Source organism: Rhinoderma darwinii, chromosome 12 (genome assembly GCF_050947455.1).
Source record: "Rhinoderma darwinii isolate aRhiDar2 chromosome 12, aRhiDar2.hap1, whole genome shotgun sequence".
NCBI lineage: Eukaryota > Metazoa > Chordata > Amphibia > Anura > Rhinodermatidae > Rhinoderma > Rhinoderma darwinii.
The window spans coordinates 63,802,426-63,830,393 of NC_134698.1; the positions used below are offsets into that span (position 1 = coordinate 63,802,426).

Below are 27,968 nucleotides of genomic sequence, written 5' to 3' on the forward strand. Positions count from 1 at the left end.
ATAATACTTTTAGCTTTTATAGTAGTCCCAACTCTTATTTTTTCAACTCTTGACTATGTATCTCCTGAAATCCTTTTCCAAAGAGTTAAATTGAATGTGAAATCTGTACCAGGCTCCGAGACTCCCTTTGTTCTAAGGCTAGACTGCAAAGCTTAGCTGCTATATCACTTTCATTGCCTTCTGATTGAGCTTGACAGTGTGACAGCGAAGTAAAGGCTGGCAGTTCCAAAGTGAATGAGAGTCTTTTTCAGCCACACAGCAGCCCTCTCCTCTTGAGCCCCCTGTGAAATGGGGTAGCAGATGCCTATAGCAGGAATCCCTAACAAAGTCCCAACTTTGATGCGGGCTGGAGGGGAAAAAAAAAGATTTTCCCACTTCTTAGATCTTCGCATGGAGCACAAAAGAAGACTGAAAGGGATAAGATACGGAGACTGGAAATGGAAGATGGAGGTTTGCACCAACTGTGTTAGGAATTGAAATACATTTACTATATTCTTGTAATCGTATCCCGCCATTTACGTAGCGCAAGTGTCTTCTTAGAGTTCATGTTCCCCCGAAAGAAACAGAATTACAAAACTACATTAAATTTTAAAATTCTATATTTTCTTGATTCTACTCTGCTTAGATCTTGAACTTTGTTTATCAATTTTTGCAAATGGGTAGATATAAGAAAATCCTTAATTTCAGTAGAGGAAATAGAAGTCTTCCTATATAATGAAATGGCATTTTATAGAAAATTCGGCCCTGGGCAACAAGCAAAGTAGCATCCCTCCCCCAACACTTCCATTTTTAGACAATTTTTATTTTAACTTCACGCCATATAATACCGCTATATAATACCAAGATAATGCTGCCGTATATAAACCACACAATTCCACCATATAGTGGACAAATAATATGCCCTAGCATTAATATACAGCTGCTATTAGTTGTAGGCAAGAAATCTTTGGACAATCTCTTTCTGTTAGAGGGGTTGCCTGAGGATAAGCTGATCTCACACTGCTCCACCGATGCAACTCCTAGCGATCAGCTGTAATCTGTGGAGGAACACAGCAGGAAGTGTTCAATTCCCCTGCAGCGCCACCACAAAAGAACGTAAGCATTACACACTACCCATTGAAATGAATAGGTTGTCTGTAAAATGCATGGATGTGCTGGGTCTTCTGGCAAGACTCATGGTCTTTGTAGCAGTTCTCCATTCTGGCTAATATATGAAGGTCCTAAATGTGGAATCCCCTTCTATTAATTGTTATGCTTTCTATAAAAAAGGATTTTAAAAATGAGATTTCTAAAAAAAAAACACTTGTTTAACGCTTGTAAGGCATTGTTGGCATTCTAAATACAAGGTTTCCAAATGCACATTTTGTATTCACAATAATATTAGTCATATTAATAATAATGATAATAAAAATAATTATAGTGTTCCTACATGTACATTTAGTAAGATATTGTGTGTAATATATTATTCCTTTGATGTTTGAAAAGTTTGGTTTGTGATTAATGTGTTTTCAGTTCATCTTCTCTTGGCTTCGGTTAAGGCTTTAGCAGACTTGTTGGAAGCAATTGATGTTGAATTCCAAATGGCACAAATGGCAAGCCAGGAACAGAGCAGAATCTGCATTTGGGAAGTGAAATGAAAACTGTTTATTAGTTTTTAAAACTTTAAAATGCTAAATATGCAGTTATCTATAAAAAAAAATGTTTACATTGTGGGTGTATTAATTACATAGATTGTGGCAATAAATCAGTTACAAAATGCTAAGAGAAACTAAATTTATTAAACAATTTTGTTGACTTGATGAGTGAAATTACTTTTGCGGCTACTAAACGTGATAAGTCTATTCTGTGGCACAAAATAAAATTTGTAGGCATAAAGTCATTTAACTCGTTAGTGACCGCCGATAGGTGTTTTTCCGGTGGCCACTAATGGGCTTTATACCAATGCAATTGCCTTATTACAGCGCTGCATCGGAATAAATAAACATAGCGGGGAGCAGTTAAATCTCCCTGCTCTCAGCTACCAGAGGTAGCTATTGGCTTGGAGCAGACCTGCTCGAACATGCATGGTCGAAATCACTTTAGATCCCGCTAGTTTAACTACTCTGATGCAGCGCTCACTGAGTGGTTTTGGAGGGAGGGGACTCCCTTTCTCACCCCACCGGCACCCCGCAATGGGATCGCAGGGTGTCGGTGTTTCGATGGCAGCCGGGGGCCCCAGGTCTGCCTCCAGTTAAGGACTGCTAGGCCTTAACCAGAACAGATGTATTGCAGTTTATTATAAAAAGCGATCAGATGATCGCATAGTGAAGTTCCCTAGAGGGGCTAATAAAAAAGTTAAAAAAAAGTTTAATAATGTTTATAATAAATAAATAAAAATCCAAACTAAAAAAAATTAAAAACCCACTTTTTCCCCTTACAAAATGCTTTATTGTGAAAAAAAAAAAGTTACAAAGTTACACATATTTGGTATCGCCATGTCCGTAACGACCCCAACTATAAAGCTGTTGCATTATTTAACCCCCTCGGTGAATGCCGTAAAAAATAAAATAAAAAACAATGTAAGAATTGCTGTTTTCTATGCATCCTGCCTTTAAAAAAAATGTGAGAAAAAGTGATACAAAAGTCGCATGTGCTCCAAAATGTTACCAATAAAAACTACAAATCGTCCCACAAAAAAAACAAAAAACCCTCATACAGCTGCATCGGCGGAAAAATAAAAAGTTATGGCTCTTCAATTAGTACAAAAACAAATAATTTTGAAAAAATTTTGCTATTAAAAAATACAACTTGTCTCACAAGAAAACAAGACCTTATACAGCTATGTTGATGCAAAAATAAAAAGGTTCTAACTGGTTGAATGAAAAGATGGATAAACTTAAAAAATAGCTTAGTCATTAAGGCCTAAAATAGGCTGGTCACTAGGGGTTAATCTACCACACCAAACTAATAATATAAAACCTTATAATATTATGTCACTACACAGAACACATAATGTTATGTTACATCAACAAAGTTCTGTGATGCGCAATAGAGCCATGCAAACATATCAAAATGTTTGTACACTTAAATAAAGATTTAGGATTCATAGCTTAATTAACTTTTAAAGTGACTTTTCAGAATAAGCTGTCATATATGTGTACATGAGGAATAACACTATTTCTGGCCATTATATGACTTGTATTCTACATTTTTTAGCAGCTTTCCCCTCTGCAGGTTTTATCTCTAATTCTTAAGTGTCTCTGAGCTAGTGGATAGGGCCTAACTGCTATCATGTCTTCTATATACTGTACACATAGAAAAGTAGAATCCTGCTCTCCTATCTCTATCTATCACATATATAGAAGCTGCAGCATCATGGAGGAGATTAAACAGCAGTAATGAGAAGTAGCTGAGAATCCAGCACTGAGTTATAACACTTACCAACACGTCTGTGTCTTTCTGTCTCTTTCTTCCACCCGCTGATGCCCCTCCCCTCTCCATAGACTTGTATAGGCAGGCATTTAAGAGACACCTCCACCCACCTCCTTCAGCCCGTCAATTCTGCTCTGTAACTAAGGATGGATTTTGCTTAACAACAGGGAGACAGCAGATTACAGGAAGCGAGACACCTAGTAGCAGTAACTTTCCCAAATATTTGCATGGATAAAACAACTACATTTTAACAGTAAGTAAATGACACATTTGATCTATATAAGGTATACTATTAGATCAGCATAAGTTTGGTGTCCATTTAAGGATTATATTTGAAGAAACTTCCACAAAAAAAGATTCTGTACAAGGTATTTCCTAGTAAATCTAGAGAACAATAAAAAATCAAGTTATTACATCATGATATTTCCTGAATCAGAGACTGTGGTTGAAGGGTTGGGGACTGTTACTTATGTAGTCCATAAAACATCCTATTTGGGCAAGTTGCATAGCTTTATCTCTATGTCAGTAAGTAACATATAGTATATTACCAATGTATCTCAATCTGCAGTCCTGAGAGATTCTGATGACAGCATGTCCTATTCTGATTTCTGTCAGGTGCAGTGTTGTCATTGAGACCTTGTGTGGGCCCAATTTCCTAAATACTTTGATGCCCCCCACATGTACACACATTATTGTCACTCCATGCTGAGAGGCGGTTGTGCATCCATAAGTAGCTCGAGAAAGGGCTTTGCTGTATTGGCCCGAAACTTCCCTTGTATTATATAGTGCACATTTGCCCAAAATAAAAATCACACAAAGCACTGGAAAATTGGAGTGCTGCCTTTATTAAAAAATCTATTGCTGTCACCTGCCTGCGGGAGAGGTCTTTAAGACGTGCCCCCAAACTACGCAATAAGATTTAGTGCTGTTGTCCCTTGATGTGATCAAACATTATTTTGGTGATTTGAATCCACACAAGGTCTTCATGACAACACTGAACATGGGGATATGATGCCATCAGAATCTCTCAGTATTGCAGCTTTAGGCTTTGGGCCTGTAACTTCAAGTTATCTGATCTCAAAACTACCAGAAAGATATGGAATAATAGTCTTCACATTTTAAATCTATTATAATATCCATTTACATTTTCTCTTGGTAAGTCACCATTAAAGACCTCAGTTTCTGTATGGTGGTCTTACTATAAATGCAGAATGTATATACATGCATTGCAAGAAAAAAACATGGCCTATGTACATGGAAAAGTGAAGTGGTGTTTTATGAAGTGGCTAAGAACTCTACTTCGCACAGATACCATTATGTCATTTACTTTCACAGTAACATAATACCCCAATAATTGACGTTCTGTATCTCAATATTTCCTTCTGGATTTTAGTGCTAAAGGCGAAACAGTTAAATGTGTCATTCTAAATCATTGACTGATATAATAGCATTTTTAGCGGCAATCAAAGGACATCATATGTAAGCAAATCAATTAATCCATTCAATCCTCACCACACTGTGACAATCAGATAATCTGATATTTTGGAGACTTTACACTGTATAAGAGAGAATTTATCTGATAGCGTTTCCGAGATTACATTGCCGTGTATCCATTGATCTTATAGTATTTAAGCCTTATGTAAAGTCCAGTTAGTGTAATACATTAGACACCAGGATTAAAGCCATGGTTTGACTGTGTATTAGGTCTCTGATATGGTTACCACCAGAACGGGTATGCTTGTTGGCTTCAGTAATAGATACAGTAACATAGTCATTGGTAGTAAGATTGAAAAAGTCCATCTAGTCAAACCTTTTATCACATGTCAAGTACTGTTAAAATATCCAAAATATACATTGGAGCAGTTCTATTTACTTAGTGATAAAACTGTCTGGGAAATTATGTTTTCTAAATTAGTAGACCCATCACATTTGTATAGGTTAAAGAGGCTGTCCATATGTCCTAATAAGATATGATCTATAAAAGCATCTCCCTCTCTTAAGGACTGGGTGCCTATTTATTTCAATGGGCCCCATGTAATACCACACTATAGCTGACTGACCAACAGCGATCAGTTGATGGGTCTTTATTTAGAGAAGCGGTTGTCCAAGTGGGACAACCCATTTCTTCAAAGGCATCCCTTTACCATTTCAGAAACCCTTTATCCAACCATTTTCATGAACAGGTAATATTTGATTCACACTTTGGGGATCTGCTGATTCGTATGATCTCCAAGACCTTGAAGGGGTTATCTGAGATTTAATGACTTTGTGTTAATGCTTGTAATTTATAAATGTAAATACATTTTTAATATAATTACATTTTCCAAAGTGGCTCCGTTTCCAGATCTTGCCGTGGGGAACTTGACGGGTGACGTCACTTTCTGCACTGGCTCTGGCCGCTTTGTTGATCTTGAATTAATTTCCGGGTATACGACATGTCACTTGTGGCATGGTGTATATCGGCTTGTTCTGTTGTAACGCGCATGCACGGCCCATGCTGTTATCTCTAGAACAGCAGGGATCGCGAGAACAGCAGTGACAGCGCATGCGCGTTACGGGGCTGTGAAGCAGAACAAGCCGATATACACCACGTCACAAGTGAAGTGTCGTATACCCGGCAAAGAATTCAAGATCAACAAAGCGGCCATAGCCAGTGCAGAGAGTGACGTCACTCGTCAAGTTCCCCACGGCAGGATCTGGAAACTGGGCTACTTTGGAAAATGTAAGAATATTACAAATGTATTTACATTTATAAATTACAAGCATTAACACAAAGTCATTAAATCTCGGACAACCCCATTAAAGTAAAAAAATTAATGTATCAATTATTGTCTTCCAATTTCTGAAAATGAATCTCATGTATGTCAAGTCATTTCACCCAATGTGTCCTATAAACAACTGAAATCAAGCAAATACATTTGGTAATTTTTAGTTACAAGTAAGTTACTCCACTTGTGACCTTCTCCGTCCCCTTCTAAGTTATAGACATCCAATGTGGCCAGGTGTCCTGACTACCTCAAAAATGTTTTATCCAAGAGAACTTTCCATGGAATTTGAGTATGCGGTTTAGGTTTTAGGTGAGGGGATCCCATTCTGACTGCTACAATGTAGGCTTAGCTTAAGGTGAAACAATAACACAAGCTGAGATTATTTTATGGCTCTTCAAGACCTAAAGACTTTTGTCCAGTTGTGCCAAAATGTATTGACTGGATCAGGATATAACCACCTACTCACACAGTCTATATAATAGGTTAGTATATAGTTTTATGTTGATGTCCTTTCTACAGAATTTCTATGGCACTGATTAATGGGGTTGCCCAGAAAGGACAACTTGCTTTTATTTCGCAACTCTTCCGACCATGAAATTATTGTAGGGGTCCGCCCGGTGGAATACAGTGATCAGCTGTTGAACTCAACCATGTAATACATATACTTGCTAATACCTGCAAGGTGAGAGACATGTTTTCAGCAGCTCACTGGTCTGGTTAACAGATTGGGGGGTCCTGAGCATGGATCCCCCTCTATGACATCAATATGCCATGGTGGGTCACCCCCTTTCACCTGTAATCTAAACACTTCTAAAGGGACTCTCTGGGATCTAATCATTGATGACCTATACTCAGGATAGGTTATTAATGTTTTATCATTGGAGGAACCTCTGGGACCCAATCCAATCAACACAATAAAGGGGCAGCGCTGCTCCTGTACACGCCACGTACCCTTCCTTATTTACATAGACACATAGCGCCTAGTCTGTAGTGCTGGCTCTGCCAAGTTAACCCATTTATTGTTTGCTATTACTGATTATGTGATATACAGTAAGAGTTCTCATAGATAACTTGTATGCCCGCCTAACCCTAGCAGAAATCAGACCTGTAAACTACTTGGGTAAATGGTTCAATTATGTCCAATGGTCTGACAAGAGTCCGTCACTGAACATGCTGGATTAAGGGATTTTTTAAATAATAATCATTCCAATTGGAAATCATCTACTGTGTCTTTAGTCATTCTGGATTTCCACTGGACAATAAGAATACTATTGTTTTGCATTATATCTGCAGTACATACAACATAGTGCAGGATGAGGAAGCTCCTTGGAAACGCATTTGATGTTAATAAAAGCAGTCAGGGAGGGTGACGTTCCAGTGTTGCCCACACTACAATTTGCAGGATTCAGTGTTGCTTTCACATCATTCTCTTTGGCACTTGACGCCCATTCTCTCTAGGGCACTTCTTATGAGGATCTGGGACCTCCCCACGTTTAAAGTGCAGGGATTATCATGTGGAAAAGGACCAGAGAAGATTTTCCTTTCAAGTGAGGACATAAAAAGAAGAAGACTGAATTGTCACATGGTTTCTGCAAAGACACAATTACTATCTTAAAGGTAATGGCAGCATTATGCTCTCAACTTAAAATATTTGGCGCTGGAGAAAAATCCTTAATGGAATTCCTGCAATGTGAGAGCGATATTTACTGTCACTGCATCTGCTGCCATTCTCTTGCTTAGAATTCAGGCTGCCGTCAAGTCCATTTCAGAATAAACAAAACATTTTTTTTTTACTTATTTATGGAGGAGACACTCGAGAGAATCAACATTAACATGAAATAGTTTAAAGTGTTTTTCCACTTATTTGCTCAAAATGCTCATTGTGTAGAGATGTGTCAAAGAAAGCACTTGCACGTCTTACCATATTTTATAGTCATTTTCTTACAGACTGTGTCTTTTTATTGATATATTTGAAAACCCGAAGAGAAGAAGTTTGCATTGCTAGCTCCAAGGGTCCATGTGGGCTCCGATTTGGGTGATCCCTCCTCTTTATAGGGGTTCCAACCCCTTGTATGGCTATAGGAGTCAGAAATAGGCATGAAGAGAGAAGGGTGAAAAGATGGGATGGAGTCAGACCAGCCAACCAGGGGACACTTGGATCCTTCCTTAGGCACATGGCCTAACATAATAATGGGATCCCACCACAATTGAGCAGTTAAGGTCCAGTTGAGTTTGGGATGTGATCAAAGAGGACATGTATCTTTTCTGGATGGTGGACAACCAGTCTCATCTCCTCCTGGTGAGCTCAAGTTATTCCAGTCTGACCCTGGGCAGGGAAGAGTCAGTATATACTTGTATTTAGTAGGGTGAATGGGTGACCAGAATAGTCCTCCTCTCAATAACTTAAAATGGTTCATGATGGCTGTAATATCCTATCTCCACTCCCAATAGGAAGGGCATCCTTGGAGCAAAAACTGTGAAATACAAGTGAAGTACTATATAGACTAAGGGCTCATTCAGACGAGCGTGACTCACGCCCATGCACTGTGTGTTGAAACAACGCACAGAATAAAGCCCCATTGATTTCAATAGGGCTAATCACACATGCGTGATTTTTCATGCAGCGAGTGTCCGTTGTGTGAAACTCACTGCATGTCCTATATTGGTGCGCTTTCATGCACCTAGCCGCCCATTGAAGTCATCCATGTGCTGTCCGTGTTTCATGCATCAATTACATTGAAAAAAAAGATCCTTCTTGCATTGCCTTAAGTCAGTGCAGCAGGGTGTTTGTCCTTTACAACAGCTCCAATGAATGGGAGTTAATGGTTATAAAAGTGTCCATAAACAAGTACAGCCTCCAGTAAAGAGATGCAGTACAGTCCAACCTCCTGAAACCAGGGAGTGGCAGAGGAGTGTATAGGTTCCTATTCTGCCTTATCTAAAACTCCAGCAGTAAACTAGATCTATTAACTGTCATTTAATGTCCTGTCTAATGATTATTTATGACTGCCCTAGTTTACAAAGCAAAGCTAAAAAGTGAGCTGCCGGAAACAGGAAAGGTAAGACTGTTGTGTGAGCTCCAGTAGATAGTATAAAGGCTGGAATATTTAAAAATTTATCCTAAATGGATAGCCACATAAAAAATAAAAACTTCTATCAATAAATCACTTGCCCTATAATAATAACAACAACGAGATGACTCTGCTGACAGTATCATAGTCTACACAGCAAAGCAGAAAAGTGAGCTTCCGAAAACAGGCAATGCCAGACTATTGTGGGTGCTCTAGTAGCAAAATTGGAATATTGAACACTTTTTCATGATATCTTCATAAAAAAATCCACTAAAATTCGAACACCATAAAACCCATATACCAAGAATAAGGTGCAGATAATAAAAAAAATATGTATAGAACAGTGAATGAGAACTAAGTAAAATATGCCGTGCCCACGCAGAGAAGATACAAGCATCCATCCATCACCATCATAATTGTACAACCCTCAAAAAACTATTTAACAAGGGATCCGTTGCTTTGTATCACAGGAGGTTAAGTGACCCACTTAGATTTCCCAAGTGAAGTGCCACAGTGCTCAGGCCTGAGCAATCTCATTTGGTTTGAAGAGCTGAAGACACAGAGACTACATCAATAATAATTTTACACTGTTGACACACATATTCAGACAGCTACTTTGCTCACTGATGCAACCAAAACAGACAGTCGGTTTTTATAATGTGCTCCTCTCTCGGAAGCTCAATGTTTATATAATGCAAATGACTGTTATTAACATTCAGATTCTTTTGTTTTTCTTTTCACACATTACCTAATCAATGTGAAGTACTCTGTAAAATGTATATTTCTTCTTACAAGTCATTTTGACCTAGTCAAGTGTTGCCCCATAAATATAATCCAATCCTGTGATTCAATTACCACTTTGCTTTCTTTCTCATTTGTTTAACTTACACGCAGAATTCGTAGAGGAGCCTTCTGGATCTTTACAGTAACTTAAAGGAGTTGTCTACATGAAGACAACTCCTTTCCATATAGCCCTATTTGTGATTATGGACATCATAAAAGAGGGTCCTTTGCTCTGGGCCCCCCTCTTTGAGCCAGAAAAGAGAGTTGCTTTGTAAGAGAGTCTCCCATTCTGGTGGACCCGGCATGTCTATGCCTTACATGCTCGGACATTCAATTTAATGGTTGCCATGTAATACTACATGCTGCTACAGGAGAAATGTCTGGCCAGGTGTGGCTTTACCTGTGATAACAGCTGATTACTAGGGATTACAGAAGCCAGACTCATGGCGATCAGTCAGTTTAATGATAGAAAACTACTATTATTAGTGCTTTCCATCTGATTGGTTGATCTTGGTTGGGAGATTTTCTACTTGGATCCCCGATTAAGTGTCCCATAGTAGTCCAAGAAATCGGGTAAGGGACAATATCAGAACGTAAAAACCAAGGACACCTCCAATGCACAATCCCCAATAACAGAGATTAAATTGGGAGCAGCTTGTTTTGAATAAAACATTACTGTCCCATGGCTGTTCAAGTGGAAATGTATTGTATCACATCTCAAGACATGTTATATACACTTTTCGGAATATGCAATGGTGAACATAAAGCAGTAGCGCTAGCTGTCACAGGTCTTCTTCAAAGACAAAGTGTTCACAAATTGGTAATCGGTGGGGGTCCGAGCTTACAGATCTCAACTGATATAGCACCTATAATATCTTTAAGGCTTATATATAATAGCAAGACATACTACAAATGTAGATAAACCCCAAAATTTCTTGACATAACCATCAATCATTATAGACACAAAAAGTCCATAAATATACTTTATTACGCCACAATTGTACTCTCTACGTTGCTTTTGTTAGATTGTCCAGAGTGTAAGTTGTGCACTTTTCATATGGATATTAAGGATTGTGTTTACGAACGCTTTTCTGCACTATTGTGTGTTTATACGGCATTGTGTTGTCTAGCTTATGGTCTCAGAGGTAATTTTTGTATGTATATTTATTGTTTCTGGGGGAGTCCACAATTGTGGCGTAATAAAGTATATTTATGGACATTTTGTGTCTACAATGATTGATGGTTATGTCAAGACATTTTTTGGTTTATATAGATCTCAACTGATAGTATGGTCTTATATGTCTTTATAACATCAGAGGATGTGATAAACTGGATGTCCCCTTTAATGAACATGTTTACAATATTTACAATAGGAGGCATTTTCATTCCCCAGTTCTTACTGAGGACACATAAAAGGGAAAAGGCAGTGCGGGCGCTCTCTAAGGTAGTATTATCATAAGCAGCACGAGCGTTTCGGTCATCGAAAAAAATACAGCGAATGTACATTCCACTCACCCGAACGAGTTGTGCTCAGCATAGGCGTAGCTCTATGTAGGTTATGTACCTGATAAAAATGCCGCTACGGGTTTGAAATGTGTTGAACGACCAATAAGAGTCAAGTTCGCTTTATCTATTGTATCTGTCTGATGATTGGGATTAATCAGCGCCTCTTGGAAATTATTCTTGGAAATACCATTGAAGTTCACTAGTTCTGGGATAGAGCTTACAGCTTAATGGATTTAATCCAGAATGTTTCCATTTACTGACCGCAAGCAGACATCAAGAAATTGGCAAGGAAAGGAAACACAAAATATTTTTAGAATTCACATTCATACACCTCTGATAGCAGCTCTTGAATTTCAACATGGCCAATCCTTTTTTTCCCCTGATAGCAACTGTTGGGTGCAGTCCGGCTTCCCTCATAAACTAAATTTGCCAGTTCTGCAGAACATTTATCTAATGGGTATGGGCATTGATAGACTTGATGTCTTGTGTTTTTAGTTTGCCATATGACAAATGTATATACACTAAGTGCCCTAATTTCTTTAGATAAAAATACTTATTGAGATCTCCCAAAAATGTCATGGCTATTTTTTTTTCTCTAACCTGATATTTTCAAACAGAACTGGATGTACAGAAAATATACCACGTCTAAATGAAGGGCTACAGTTCTTCCAGGCTAGGTAATAGCCAAACATAAACCTATTGTGGACCAAAAATTCTCCATGGATCCAGAAAGTCATTATATTCTCCAATGGTGCTAAATTTGCATATTATATAAGGGTTTATTTTCTTGGGCACCATGTCTTTTGCCTGATGCTCACCCCCAACAATCATGACAGTTAACTTCATCTACATCCTCCCCCTCCACCAGTATGCCAGAATGCCTCAGGTATTTTCAGAATCTTTTCACCAGGTATTTATGGCATTTTTAACACCCCTGGTGTACAGCCCCTGAGAATCTTTTCTCATCTGGCACTCATTTGCATACAAAAAGAGACATCCCCTGAGGATCGAATGAGAAGTGATCAATTGAGATACTGTACAGTCTAGATGTCGATGCCAAAATTGCCCTTCTGTGAACATATTTATTGGTTACATGGCACTGAGACTTTAATATGGTAATTATATTAGAAGTAAAGTTCTATGCTGATTACTCTAAACAGGCAGTCGTAATATCATTATATTCTATTATAAGCAATAGTGCCCATCCTAATGTAATACATTGAATGACATCATAGCATAATCCGCTGGTGTTTTTGCGCAATTCTGCCTAGTAAAGCTACGTCTATAAAAGCTTTCTGCAGGCAGGAGATCCACATGCACATGAAACACTCTTGCTCAATGTTCTCCGCGTTAAATTAAACAGCCTGTGGCACGGATATGGCGTTTATGATCTGCATTTAAAATATAACCAGAACGCCATTAGAAAAAGTAACAAGTGCAGGGGATTCAGCAAATGTTGTACTGTAGCTGCTAGCACTTCTCTCTCACTTCAAGCTATGTTTACTCTGTGCCACTAAATAAACATTTTGCATCTATTCCCAGATGAGCTACAAAGGCTGGCAAGCAGCGATGAAACAAGATTCTTCATATTAATTTACATATTCACATACTGCACACTTAAAAACAGAAATCACATACATTGTGATATAGTGGTATACATTGCATGACAGTTTTTCTGCTACTCAATTTCCTTCTATTACCTTATTGCTTTAATGCATTGGAAATAATAAGTAAAAAATGAAGCAACTTTGCAGATACATTTGATTAAAAATGTATTATTGTTTTGCGTATACAGTTCTCATGCATGCCTATGTGTCTCCATGGTAACAGACTACAATCAAATGATGTGTAGTTGGAAATCCTTTGTTGTAACAAACCCCTCCATTTCTTCCCCAATTTGTAATTAACAAATATTTGGTAGGTTGGCATGTAGCAGGGTGCAGATAGAAGGGAGTATGACTGCAGGGTCTGACTACACAGTGATGGTTTTTAGTCTGTAACCAACATAGGTTTGCATACGAGCTAGTAGAGGATTTTTAATTAATGTAGAGTTGCTTCATATTTTATTTTAGATGCATTGGAGCAATAAAAAAATAGTTGCAATGGTGAACTTAGCATTTTTTCATCACAACCCAAGAGGCATATGCCAGGATATAGACCATGACCGGTAGGATTCACAGTTCTTGCGGGGGAGGCCCCTATTATTGATGGCTGACAAGCAGACAAAGTCCAAAGTAAGGTGACAAGTCATAAGGCAAAGTAAAGTTGGATGCCTACAGAAAGAACACAGTTGGAGAAGAAGAGTGGCTCGAAATAAGGACATTGGACTCAGATGTGGCAAGCGACCAGTGGACCCATGGGATCTGTCAGTGTTGAACTGGTGTTCCTTGGGCGAACTGGGTTTCCCTCTCCATCGCTCTAGAATATGTGCATGTCCACTTTAATTGCATTGTAAACTTTGTTACTATCATTGTACACATAAGACATACCATAAATAAGTCAACCCATAAGAAATAGACCCTAGTGGAAAGTGATTAGCTAATGGTTTGAATCTGTTGGACTTTTAGGGCCTATTACTGGGTCAGATCCTGGGCCTACAGGAATATCTTCTGGTACTCTGATGGGACAGTTTTGAAATAAATCCCAAAGAATCCTGATGCATCCCACTGGCCTTCTGTTGGGTTGCCCTTCTCTAGTAATGGAATGGTTTGCTAGTAACAAGCTCAATGCTTGCAGAGTGCATGTATTAGGCTGAATTTACACACAACGTTTATGTGCTTTTTCGGTGGATTTTTTTGTGTCGTTTTTCCACTTCGTTTTTTGCCCAAAAATGCTGTAGTCAGATACTACTTTAAAGTCTATAGTAAAATACGAGAAATAATACATGCTCAGCGTTTTAGTTTTTTTTATGTTTTTGTAGCGTTTTTGGTGTCAATGGCTTTTTTTTTTTTTTCAAACGCAGCATGCTCTAAGTATGGCGTTTTTTCCATAGGATTTTCTAAAGGACTTCGAAAATGGCAGAAAAAACTAAATCACCATCAAAAACGCATATTAAAAAATTTCATTAAAATGCTTGAAACACATGGACATAAAAGTGTGTAAAGGAGGCCTTTAAAGGGGTTGTCTGAGATTTAAAAAAAAAACATCTACTGTTTTTTTCCCCAGATACAGGGTTGCTCTTATCCATTGCTGAATTGCAATACTAGAGCCTGCCTATGGACAAGAGTGGCGCTGTTTTTGGGGGAAAAAAAGCAGACCCATTTTTGTTAAGGGAGAGCTCCTCCTTGTTTTCTGTGTATCCATCACTATTACACACATGCAAAAGAATAAAATAAAAAAATTCCACGTTACCCCCGTGTTGTGCCAGCATATGATGCAAATCATAACCGGTTTTAATGTTTACTCACTATGTTACTTTCCCAGCGTTCTATGAATAATAAATCAGCCAATTAATACACAATATTCTACAATGAAGAAAAGCCTGTGTGAGTTTGTGAAGATTTTATGCTTTGCAAATATAATAAATAACCCCCTGGATCTCTTGAAAATAATTCAAAAGACATCCTTTACAGTTTATAACAGCTACGTTTAGTTCACTTCTCACATTTACATTATCCGCCTAGCAGTTTGTCCTAAAACTCAGAAAATTAGACTATTGTATTGTTTTATAGCAGCATGAGGCCCCTGTGCCTTAGTGAACATCCCTTTCTTCTTATTTCCCGGATACATTTCCATTTCTAATGCATTTGAACAAGACTCCTTGAATGAGCTGCAAATCTCTTTGCATGGTTAAAGTTGATTAGTGGGACTGCAAGTGAAATTAGCAAATATCAGCAGCCTGCCAGCTATTGTATCCTCAGGGCCCGGATCCTATCATATATTAAAAAAATAAAAAAATAAATAAATAAATATATATATATATATATATATATATATATATATATATATATATATATATATATATATATATATATATATATACAAGAAGAAAATTCAGCAGCACTCCAATGATCAAGGTGAAAAAAAGGTGAAATTTATTGTGCCAACATGGCAATGCCATGTTGGCACAATAAATTTCACCTTTTTTTCACCTTGATCATTGGAGTGCTGCTGAATTTTCTTCTTGGATATACGTATGGTCCTTGGATCGGGACTATCAGCTGGCACCCTTCATTATTGGAACCTATACATTGAATCAGAGTGCTGCCGTTTTTTCTACTGGTGTATATATATATATATATATATATATATATGTATGTATATATATATTTTATGATTTTAAGTGAAGGATTACATATTTTTGTGAAGGCTTAAAATAATAAAGTCTAAAAATAATAGAACAGACAATTCTTACGTTATATATTATTTTATAAATACACATTGTTAGGGTCCACGCACATGGGCGTATTTAGGATCTGCGTTGTAGGTATTTATGGGGCTCTACTGTACCTTTATATATTCCAATTTCATAGTAATACGTGAAATAATAAATTGCATGCAGTACTATTGAGGTAGCATATGGTGCTGTGTGGAGGCATCGCTGCACACAAGGCCTAAGGCTACAACTAGGCGGATGCTCTCTGTTCGATGTCCTTTCAAAGTTGTAGGTCCATGTGGCAAACAGGGGATCAGTAAATAGTGTACTATATATGTTAGGGCGGCCTAATATTAAAATGCAAATAAGCCCTCCCAAGTCCAGGCCTAAAAAAAAAACCTTTCCCATTGTATGTGTCTTTGATCAGCTGAATACTCCCCCTAGACCCCCCATCCTTGGCTTTCGAGACCAGCCGCTCTGCAGGGACGGTAGCATTACACAGAATGTTAAAATTGCTGATCCTGTGAAAGACAAAAATGAGGGCCTGGCTCTGGAAACTTTAATGCAGTAGCCAATTTTGAAATCTCAAATTTTTGCTTGGGGGAAGAGGAGTTTAATGTTAGGTCCACTCACCTGCGAAAGCCCATAGGATTGTTGTGGTTGACTCCAAGATAGATGTACATTGCAAAGACATATATAGCAGCTCTTAGAGGCATAGCTAGGGAGGACTGGCGTGGCATGTGCGCCAGGTGCTGGGTGTAAAACCAAAAGAGAGCTACTGGCACTAGCAGCAAGATTTAATACTTAAATGATAAAGACACATTTTTACTTTTTTTTATTATTATTAAATGCATGTATTAGGTGTTTTTAAACATTTTTTAAATTGACTTTTATTAGAAATGTTGAATTGTTTTTTAGATGCAGCTTCTATGTATCCTCGTTAAATAGAAACTGCATTGTCCGTTATCAGCCGATACCGTCTGTAAACTGAACTGATGACTCGTCCTGTAAGTCTCTAACACACAGGATCACCATAATATCGATGACATCTAAGCTGATCAACCAGTTCTCAAATACAATTAATTTTACAACCTTAACGCAGCTCAAGATTTCAAACATCTTAAAAACCTTATGGTGCAAGTATATTTTATACCTGGTTGCCCATGGATCCGTCCTCAGGTAGTTCTCTGCAGCTTGGTCGAGCATGCACGGTTGACACCCGCAATACTTTTATAGCGGTTATCCCTATCTACCTGTGCAGTGAGACGGCTCATGCGCCGTAGTGCCATCCTCACTGCTTTGGACTGACATGCACACTAGCTGCTTTCTCTCCGTGTGCACTGCTCGGCTGTAACTATCTTTCACTGAACCACCAATGGTGGGATACTGGGGGGGAGAGTTTGGAGATGAATGGTGCTTCTGGGAACTGTAGTAGAAGGGTGAGAAAACACAACTCATAAGCTTATAGCTAGTTTGTTTTAGCATGGGGGAGTCTGTATACACTAGTGATGAGGGCAGTGTGAATTTAGAAAAAAAGACTGATTGTGAGATAACGGGTGACTAACCTGGTAAAAGGTTAAATCACTAGATCAATAGTTTAGTGAATGTAGGGCCGGCTTTAGGGGTATAAATCCTGTGCCGTTTCACTGGGCATATCCGCCACCTCTGCTAATGGGCGTGCTTCAGGTTTACTTAGGGATTATGTGGCACTGCTACTTAGGCATATTATATTTATTATATTGGCAGTGTATGGGGGTGGGGGCATTGTTGTTATGAAGACAACTGTATGGAAGTGTGATTTGACCAATGTCCGTACATCATACCTATGTAGCACCTATATGTAGGCACTGTTAGATATGGTTATTTGTACACCTTATAGCAGTCTAGCATACGGAGGGGGGGGGGGCATCTAACGGAAGCTACCACACAGAGACCATCTAATGTAATCCTGGTCCTAATGAGTCATTAGGGACATGTTCATTATTGCTTATTGGTTTGGAATTCCAGAGGATTATTATTTAATGTCCACCAAGGATAATCCCAAACCCCTTTAAGGAGTTGCTTGGGAGGAGAATTAAAGGTAAAAATACAGTGGAAGAATCTGGAATCATCAGGTGAAGCTCTCTAAACAAAATAAAATTAATTTACAGTGGACTTTATTTTTTTCATTATTATTATGCTGATTTAATATAATAGTTAAGAAAAAATGAATTAGGATTTTACTATATTAATTATATTTGTATTGTAAATCAGTGATGAAATTAGCAAAATCTCAAGGTAACCTATTTATTTTATTTTTTTCGATGATTGATCTCCTCATAGCATGGGAAGATGTTAGGACTGTTTCAAGTTTTCCAGTTGACTGCACTGTCCAGCAGAACCCACAGGACCCACCAATTATATGATCCAGGGTTTAAACGCTTAAGCTAATGTTATCCTATTAAAAGACTGTAGAATTCAAAAGGACGGCTTAAAACCAGTACCTCAATAATTAGATGTCGAAAACTATCTTCTTGGACGCCAAAACCACATATGCTTCGCATAGAATTACCAGACTGGAGAGCAGATGTAATGATCTCTCGTGTGACATAACTCAGCAATAATTACACTAATATTTGATGATGGAGATTTTCTGTACAAATTTCCAGAGATTTTTAACATACTAGTTATCCTTTATTATCATTAGGATTATTATTATTCTTTACCAATGGATTAGATTATACAGGAAATCAAATAGAAATTCTTTAGACATTGGGAAATAATAAGAGTGGATTTTACCTACTAAGCTATATTGCAATGTTCCTTGGCCAATCAAAAATTTCCATTGTCCAGGTACCAAAAATATAGAATTGCCTGTAGTTATTCTATAAACTCAGGCTCCAGTAAAACAGTGCCCCTAGTGGAAAGGTACGACATAGCTAAGAAATACATGTTCACATAATGGCCTTGTTGGGTTTCTGAAAATTAATGTTCTTTTTTTTTGTATAATAAAAAGTACAAAATGTTATCAATATACTTTGTGTATTCATTTCTCCCCTGTGTGTCCATCACATGACCATGGACAGAATTGTATCCACTGGAAGCGAACAATGAAGGTTCCTACTGAATAACAACAAGCAGAGATAAACGTGGGAAATTAATAGAGAAAGTATATTGGAAAATTGTATAACTTTTAATTGGTAAACACCTTTAATGGACGTACAAATAGGAATACTCTCATTTGAGTTTTCACCAGCATACACTATGTTAGGATTCTGAATAAACAGGTTTCTCATTTCTGATATGGAGAATATTTTTATAATATTTTTTACTCTCAACTTCAAAAACAAGATACAAAAGGACAAGTTCCTTTTGCGTTTTGCTTTTGGCCCATCCGGGAAATTTCAAGTTTTTTTTGTTAAATGATACAAATGTAGTGGCGACGAATGACGACCAGAAACTGAGGTTCATTTTTAAGCATGTCATACATTTTCAGAGAGTGGCAATAGCAGAATGATCTTCACGCCTGTGGGCAACTTTTTTCTTTTTGATGTATATGTCCGACCATAGACTACATTTTGTGCACTTATGTGAATAGTATACAGGATTCCCTATTAAAAGTAAAACTGTACACCATTTAAATTTAGGATGCAAAAGAAGACAACTCTTTAAAAGGGTTGCCCCATTAGGACAACCTCCTTTTGTTAGGCAGCTTGAACCTTAAGTATCAGCTGTTCTTGCCAGGAGAAGCTGCCAGCACTTACACATTTCTCATAACAATCAATGGGTGACCACGTAATCGTGTGATCATGTCAGACTGAGTCCTGCAGAACAAGAGCATCACTCTCCACTCTGGGTAATAAAAGGGGGTCCCAAGATGAGGGAATCTCCCTTTACAATGTTCAAATGCCCTAATAGAATATATAGACAGGGGTTGTTCTGATAAAAGAACCTCTTTAATTCTCATTTTTCATCCAATGTAAATAGTTTCTACGCATTCATAAAATTATGTCCCATAGGCAGCCATCGGGACTGGGTGAAACGTTGAAATATATTGGACAACAGGATTGTGTGAACACACAAACTAAAAATTTTTACTCCCACTAAAGGCCCTTTTACACTGGGCGATTATCGGGCAGATGAGCGTTCATATAATGCTCGTTGACGATTATTTCCCTGTGTAAACAGGGCAGCGATCAGCAGATGAACGAGCAAACACTCGATCATCTGCTGGTCGTATTGTTTTAAAAAACTAAAATATTATCGTTGTCGGCAGCACATCTCCCTGTGTAAACGATTGGAGTAACGACTGCTCGTGCCCATCCATAGCTCCTTGTGACAGGAGCAAACGAGCGCCGATCAACGATGTCTCAGTGATCGTCGCTCACTGCACCAGCGTATTTTCAGCCGATGTAAAAGTCCCTTAAGTGTATGGCAAAAAAATTTGATAAGATAAGAAAAACTTTGACATTTACTATCAGGTAGTTCATCAAACCCTTCAGGAAAGTGAAAACATCAGAAAGTAATTTTTCAATAAAAGACAGGGGGCTAAACCCAATAACTATCCTCTGTCGCCCTTATCGAGACTGCAAAAATATTGTCAATTAATGGTAGTCCATGGACACTTTTTAACACAATTGTCTGTTTTGTATGTGGTCAATACATGAATTAAATATATTATGATATTAGTGACATGAATAGTTACTCCCCCTGTGTGTTATAAGAGACCTATCCTCACCAAAGGAAAAAAAACTTTGAAAAAGACATTCTATACTAATTTGGCCTCCCTACAGCAATTGTGGGGATTTCAAGGCGCAGCTGTGAGCTGTAGAAGACAATTTCCAAGATCCTCCATGGGAGATAAGGAGGACTCTCTCAGGACTTTTTTCCAGGACAGAGCATTTTGTAGTGTTAAATCTACACTAAAAGTCGGAATGTGAAATGCACCAGTGATGTCATCACCCACAGCTTACCTAGATGTGCCAAATATGCAACAAAAGCAAGGGCAGTGATGTCACACATGCCCAAAATGACAAATAATGGGAAATAAAATGTATATTAACCATGAATAGCTCTACTGACTACAGAATGCTATTTTGAGAGTCAACCACAGCCTTCAACCTCTTTATACCGGCGATGGTCTCTTTAAAAAAATATAAAACACAGACTTCATCTAATTAACTTTGAATATACATATTATTACCATATGTATTAAAAGTATCTGTTTACCCTTTTCTGCCTTTTGTCTCATTTTACATAATGTGAGAGACCACTAGGAAACTGAATAGCCTCCACACAATATCCAGTGATTTGGACTGCCCAAAAGGTATTGTCAAGGGACAATTGCCTTTATGCAAATGAAATTTGGATTCCCCCCTATCTCTGTTTGGGACAATTTTCTTAATGTTTAGCAAGGCTTAATCTGTTAGCCTTAATGTTTAGAGCCATTAACAGCTAAAGTCCCAGTGTCCACATCTCAAACTGTTAACAGTAAACAAGAGGTTTGTGGAATGGGTCCCAAACAATGGGTTAAGCCACCAACCATTTTGTAATCAGATGCTGTAAATGTGTACACGCCAATACTGGTCCTCCTCCCCCAGTTACGCTGATTTACAGTAGAACTAGCTGTTCCTTTTCCCACCAGTGTGTTTTGATACATAGCAATTATATTTACCTTGGCTGAGTAGCACCACTTTTTGATAGTACAGGTGTCAAAGACAAATGAACTATGACTAGAGCATATCCATTAGTAGCTAATGACCTGTTCGGACATTCATGGATAGTGATCCGTCATAGAACAGCATCAAGTATTAAATTGTTAATTTCTTAATATATTTTTATTGCCATTTTTCTAATTACAAAACAAAACGAGGAGCGGAATGGGAAGCTGATATAGTCCAACAAGTAGGATCCTAAATTGAGTAGAGAGGTGCAAGAAGGGAATGTGTTGCCTGCATGAGTGTTCATTCAACATTGAAAGTCTCCTAGGGTTAAGGGGTTTTAATTTTCAGGAGGGCACGGAAGGGTATAAAATAATAAACTAACAGGTACCCTATGTAATGCCCCTGGTGCCAGAAGCTCCTGCATCGGTTAGATGTCACTGCAGTCAATCGCTGGCCTCAGCATTCACATGACAGTCGTGGCATCATCACTACTGAGAACTGTGATTGGCTGCAGCGGCACGTTACCTGATGAACGATATGTGAACGCTGCAGGAGCTTCTGGGAGAAGGGGTGTCAGCGCTGAAGTGGGGGACGTTTCATAGGGTGAGTACCTGTTAGTTTATTGTTTTATATCCTCACCTGCCAGATTTGAAAACTCTCAGAAAATCCCTTTAAGCTGGTCATACACAAAAGATTTCTGTGCACCGCAAACCCCAAAGGTTTTTGAATTTCTAGAATCCAAAATTTTTGTGAAATTTGGACATAATTTGATTTGTGTAGAATTTATTTGCTCATCTCTAGTGTTATTTTATGTTATATTTTATCAACAAGCATTCTTTCATCTCATTGGCCTCAATTGGTTCAAGAACCAGCAAATGTATCTTAATCCCGTATTGTGATGTCCATTGCTGATATAACATCACATTCATCACAATTGTGTATAAACAAATTAATTGAGGAGGATTTACACATTTTCAACAAGTTTTTTTTTGTTTTCCCACAAAATTGACTCAAGACTCAAGTTGTCCTTCAACCAAAGCCTCGCACTTTCTGTACTATTACATTGATGCCCTATTAAGTGATTACACCATCCCTAAGGATTGAGTTTTATTTAACATTCCAATCCTCGGCAGTAAAAAGCAGGTAAACAGTTTGTATTTCTTCATTGAAAATCCCCTCCCTATGAGTAATAGTCCATGTATTTACAAAAATGATCTTGTTGGCAGTGATAGGACTACTACAGGACTATGCAACGCAACAGATTGTGCCAAACCAGTTTATCCAACTCTCATTGTATCCAGACATGGATATCTTTAAGTCATTAGACTATTGGGAACTTAAATCCAGCAAATAACCCAAGAGGCCCTCTATCAAATGGTGCCAGTGAGAGTGATATCCACACAAGCAGTCAAGACTACTAAGACCCTTTCTATAAACTAGCAAAATAAGACCATTTGCAATTAGTACGGACTTAATGGCGGCCATTCCAACACATACTTAGCCAGCACTCCACACAAATTTCTAAACACATTATCACATTCCTTACTACCACCCCACCCAACATAATTGCACCAAAGTAATCCCCTCCACTACAAGTTCTCCCATAATTGGATATTCCAGCTAGCCATTCATTCCGTCCTATAACAGATAAGATAAAGACTTCCTTTTACTTTTTCCCAATGAGGAAATTTAGTCTTTATTACTCCTTTTTACAATGCAATTAGGTAATTAAGGGCATTAGTAGATAACAAAAATGTTTAGGAAAACTCCATAATACAATTAGTAAGCTACAACTTCCATACTTCATACTGTTGTACCTGGCTGCTACTGTATGTTTGTTGAGGTGGTGACATCTGCCAAGCAATTCACATAACTTGCATTTTTTTTATCCTGCTTCCTTTTGCAATTTCTTAAACAATAAGAGATGATGTGCCAATAATTTATGAGGTTTAGTATCAATTGTATCAATGATAGCCTTATATTAGCCTAAAACATAAACCAGAATTATCAATATTAAAAAATGGTACCATTAGAAAATGGAATTTTAAAGTTAGACGACATCAAGAGAAAATGCTCTAGATGGTGAACAGACTTGGTCTAGCTGAGAGATTTACAGTCTATGGCTAATTGTGGCCAATTAAAAGAGTCTACTCCTATTCGCTTATTTAATTATCTAATGGTTTAATTTAAAAATAAATAAAAAAATAAAAAATATTTTATTACGTTTTTTTATGTGTATGTGCCATTGAGGCTAAGGAGAAGGTGGAAAGGGGAATATTTAGGGGTACAATGTAGAGTTGTTGCTAGGTGATGTCCGTAATTAATAGGTACAATGTAGAGTTGTTGCTAGTTGATGTCCATGATTAATAAGATTTTTTGTTACTATTTCTTTGAATAAAATAAATATTCTGTAAAAAAATAAATGGTAGAAAGCTACTTATATTATATATTAGATACTTATATTAGATAATCTAGAAAAATATGTTTGCGTACTGTTACTTGTAATGAGAATGTAATAATCTTATTATTATATTAGTAATATTAATGCTGACACTACTACTGCAAATATCATTAATAATAATAATAATAAAAAAATATTATTATTAAATATGATTATTATTATCATCATTATTCTTAGCAGTATCTGTAATAGTAGAAGAGTAGAAGTACTAATAACTGTATACTACTAGTACTCCTAGTAAGACTACGAGCATAATACGGGCAAATTTTTTAATAGGGACCTTTGATTCTGTTAGCTGGGGTCATTGCGCCCATTGTGACTGGAAACTTGCGCCCGTATTACGCCTGTATGAAACCGGCTTAAGAATAAAAATTATATTATATTAAAATAATATGTTGTTACCACTATTAATATTTGTTATTATTAATTTATTAGTATTGGTAGTAATGGTACTATTGCTGCAACCAGGGCCGCCATCAGGAATTTCAGGGCCCCCTACAGCTAAATTTTCTGGGCCCCCCTACCGTGGCACCGCCTGTTAACGGTACTCCGTCCAGCACCATATCATGGTACCCAGGGCCGCCATCAGCGGGGGTATTATGGGTACTGATGAGAGAGGCCCGGCCAAACCTAATTGAAAGGGGGGCCCGGCAACTGCCGCGACTTGCCTTTGGTAGAAAAAAAAAACAAACCCCTGCAATGGGGCTTGTTTTCTTCACCAAAAGAATGTCGTGAGCTGCGAGCCCCCCTTTCAATTAGGTTTGGCCGGGCCTCTCACATCAGTACCTATAATACCCCCTGATGGCGGCCCTGGGTAGCATGGGGGTCGTCATGGGGGCCGTCAAACACTGCCGCCCGTGCGACCGATCGCGCGCACCCGCAAACTCCCACGCATGCCCACCCGCGACCGCCTGGAACCGCGCACCGAATTTTGAGGCAGATTTTGACCTGCCCACACTATCTTGCCGCGTTTTTTGCCCGCGGTGATTGAGGACAGCAGACAAAAAACGCAGGGAAAAATGCATTTTCTACCTCCCATTGATTTCGATGGGAGGTCAGAGGCGGAACCGCGGCAAGAAAGGACGTGCTGCTTTTTCTTTTTTCCGCGACTGGCTCCCATTGATTTCAGATTAAATCAATGGGAGGCGGTTTTGGAAGTTCTGTGGTGCTGATTCTGACGCAGTGTCCGAGTCAATATCAAGGCCCAAAAACTCTGTGAACTTCGCCTATTGTTAGGGCTTATTCAGACGAACGTGTAATACATCCGTGCAATGCTCGTGATTTTCACGCGCCTCGCACGGACCTATGTTACTCTATGGGGCCGTGCCGACTGTCAGTGAGTTTCATGCAGCGTGAGTCCGCGTGTCCGCTGCGTAAAACTCACGACATGTCCTATATTTGTGCATTGTTCGCGCATCACGTACCCATTGAAGTCAATGGGTGCGTGAAAATCCCGCCCAGCACTTCCGCAGCCGTATGAACTATGAATGAAAACAGAAAAGCACCACGTGCTACAAACATACAAACAGAGTGTCATAATGATGGCGGCTGCGCGAAAATCACTCAGCCGCGCATCATACGCTGCTGACACACGGAGCTGTTATGGACCTTTTTGCGCACGCAAAAAGCACACGCTCGTGTAAATCCGGCCTTAGGGTAGGAACACACTAGGCATGAACGCTGCGGATTTTATGCAACACATTTTATTGTGGAAAATCCGCAGCGTATTACAGTCGCAGCAGAGTGAAAATCACTGACAGTCCGCACGGCCCCATAGAGTAACATAGGTCCGTGTGAGGCGCGTTGCACGGATGTATTACACGTTCGTCTGAATAAGCCCTAACAATAAGGCCCAGTTCACAGAGTTTTTGGGCCTTGATATTGACTCGGACACTGCGTCAGAATCAGCACCAAACAACTTCCAAAACCGCCGCCCATTGATTTAATCTGAAATCAATGGGAGCCAGTCGCGGAAAAAAGAAAAAGCAGCACGTCCTTTCTTGCCGCGGTTCCGCCTCTGACCTCTCATCTAAATCAATGGGAGGCAGAAAATGCATTTTTCGCTGCGTTTTTTGTCTGCTGTCCTCAATCGCAGCGGGCAAAAAACGCAGCAAAAAACGCGGCAAGATAGTGTGGGCAGGTCAAAATCTGCCTCAAAATTCTTTAAGGAATTTTGAGGCAGATTTTTTCGGCCTGCAAAATACTCTGTGTGAACAGGGCCATACAGAAACAGCACTTTGAGACACTTTACTCACCGTGTCAGAAGAGCTGCTCCCACTCCAGTCCTCTTCAGGCGATGTCTTCGGTCCAGATGTCGTCCTTGACCTCCAGGCTCCAGAAAATGGCGGGGATCGTAGAACTCCTGCCGCCGCGCAACAACTAGACTCCTCCCCCTCTCCTTACGCAGCTACGCTCTGGAGAAGGAGGATGAGGCGGAGTCGGACGAGGAGGACGACGAGGAGGCGGAGTCGGACGAGGAGGCGGAGTTGGAGGCGGGCCAGCAGGTAAGTAAACTGTGCGCCGCTGTCCCTGTGTGGCTGTCCTTCCCCGTAGATCGGACTTGTGTTGCGGGCGCACCGCCTCCCTCTCGGCGGCGCGCCTGGTCGTTCGTGCGTGGGCGCGCGCTTGTGGTCCTGCGCGCGCGGGTGCGAGCTTGCGGTCGTTCGCGCGCGGGTGCGAGCTTGCGGTCGTTCGCGCGCGCGAGCAAGCGGTGTTTCGCGGCGGTGATGAGAGGGGGGCCCGCAGCTCACGACATTGTTTTGGTGAAAAGAACAGGCCCCATTGCAGGGGCCTGTTTTTTTCTACCAAAGGCAAGTCGCGGCAGTTGCCGGACCCCCCTTTCAATTAAGTTTGGCCGTGCCCCCTACACTAGTACCCCTAATACCCCCTGATGGCGGCCCTGTGTAGCGCGAATCACGCGCGTCACCCGGAAGTGCTTCCGTGTGCCGTGCACGATTTGCACGCACCCAATGACTTCAATGGGTGTGTGCTGCGCGAAACACGGGCAAGCATATGACATGTCGTGAGTTTTACACAGCGCACACACGCTACGTGAAATTCACTGACAGTCTGAACGGCCCCATTCACTAACATAAGTCCGTGCGACGTAATAAGTATCACGGACGTATAACACGTTCGTGTGAATAAGGCCTTATATTGTCATTTGTAGTGAATTTTCAGTGCACAATCCGCACCAAAAATAGGAGGCAAGTAAGTGGCTTATTCAGATGTCCATGTTCGGTCTGTGATATACGGAGCGTGTATCGGCCATATTTCCCGGACCGACCACAGTTCAGGGAGCCGGGTTTCTAGCATCACAGTTATCTATGATCATAGTCCCTCCCTTCCCATGGGAATACTGTCCCCGGTCCCGTACTGAAAGCATCATTACAGTATGGGACAGTATTCCCGCAGAGAGGCAGGGACTCCCAGCAACACTGATAACTATGATGCTAGGAGTCCGGCTTCATGAATTGTGGTCAGCCTGTGAGATACAGCCGATACACGCTCCGTATGTCACGGACCGAATGCGGCCGTCTGAATAAGGCCTTAGTCTAGTTACACAGTGCGGTGAAATCCCATTTTTTTGCCACAATTTTTGCAAAAAAACGTGACTTGACCGCACTGTGAGAATATAGCCTAACAGCACTTTTCATGTTTTGTATCTTTTTTTTATGCAATTTTCGTAATTGCGGCACAAATCACGCGGTTTTGCCGCGATTTTTATATAATCGCGGCAAAACTGCGCCATTTTTGCCGCGATTACGAAAATCGCGGCAAAAAAGCGCTAGGAAAACGAAAAAATACCAAAAAACTTTTTGACCAACTTTATACAATCTACAAATGGGGTCAGGGGGATGGGAATCAGAATGGATAGGGGAACATACTCACCAGCCTGCATGTCCTGTCGGCAGTGTAGAGGAGCTGGGGGGCGGGATCTCCACACGCAGCTTCAGCACATGCTGCATCTTCCCCTCCAGTGAAGCTACAACAGGTATGCAGGGGCTGCCG

The 27,968-nt window shown here is 39.5% G+C and overlaps 1 long non-coding RNA gene across 1 annotated transcript; it reads right to left on the bottom strand.

Moving 5' to 3' along the window:
* Positions 1 to 420: 420 nt before the first annotated feature.
* On the bottom strand, positions 421 to 27,968 carry LOC142664575 (uncharacterized). The gene is made up of 4 exons (XR_012851321.1): positions 27,849 to 27,968; positions 23,314 to 23,405; positions 3,421 to 3,551; positions 421 to 1,615 (listed from the first exon to the last, which is right to left on the bottom strand). It is a non-coding gene; the product is annotated as an uncharacterized LOC142664575 (long non-coding RNA).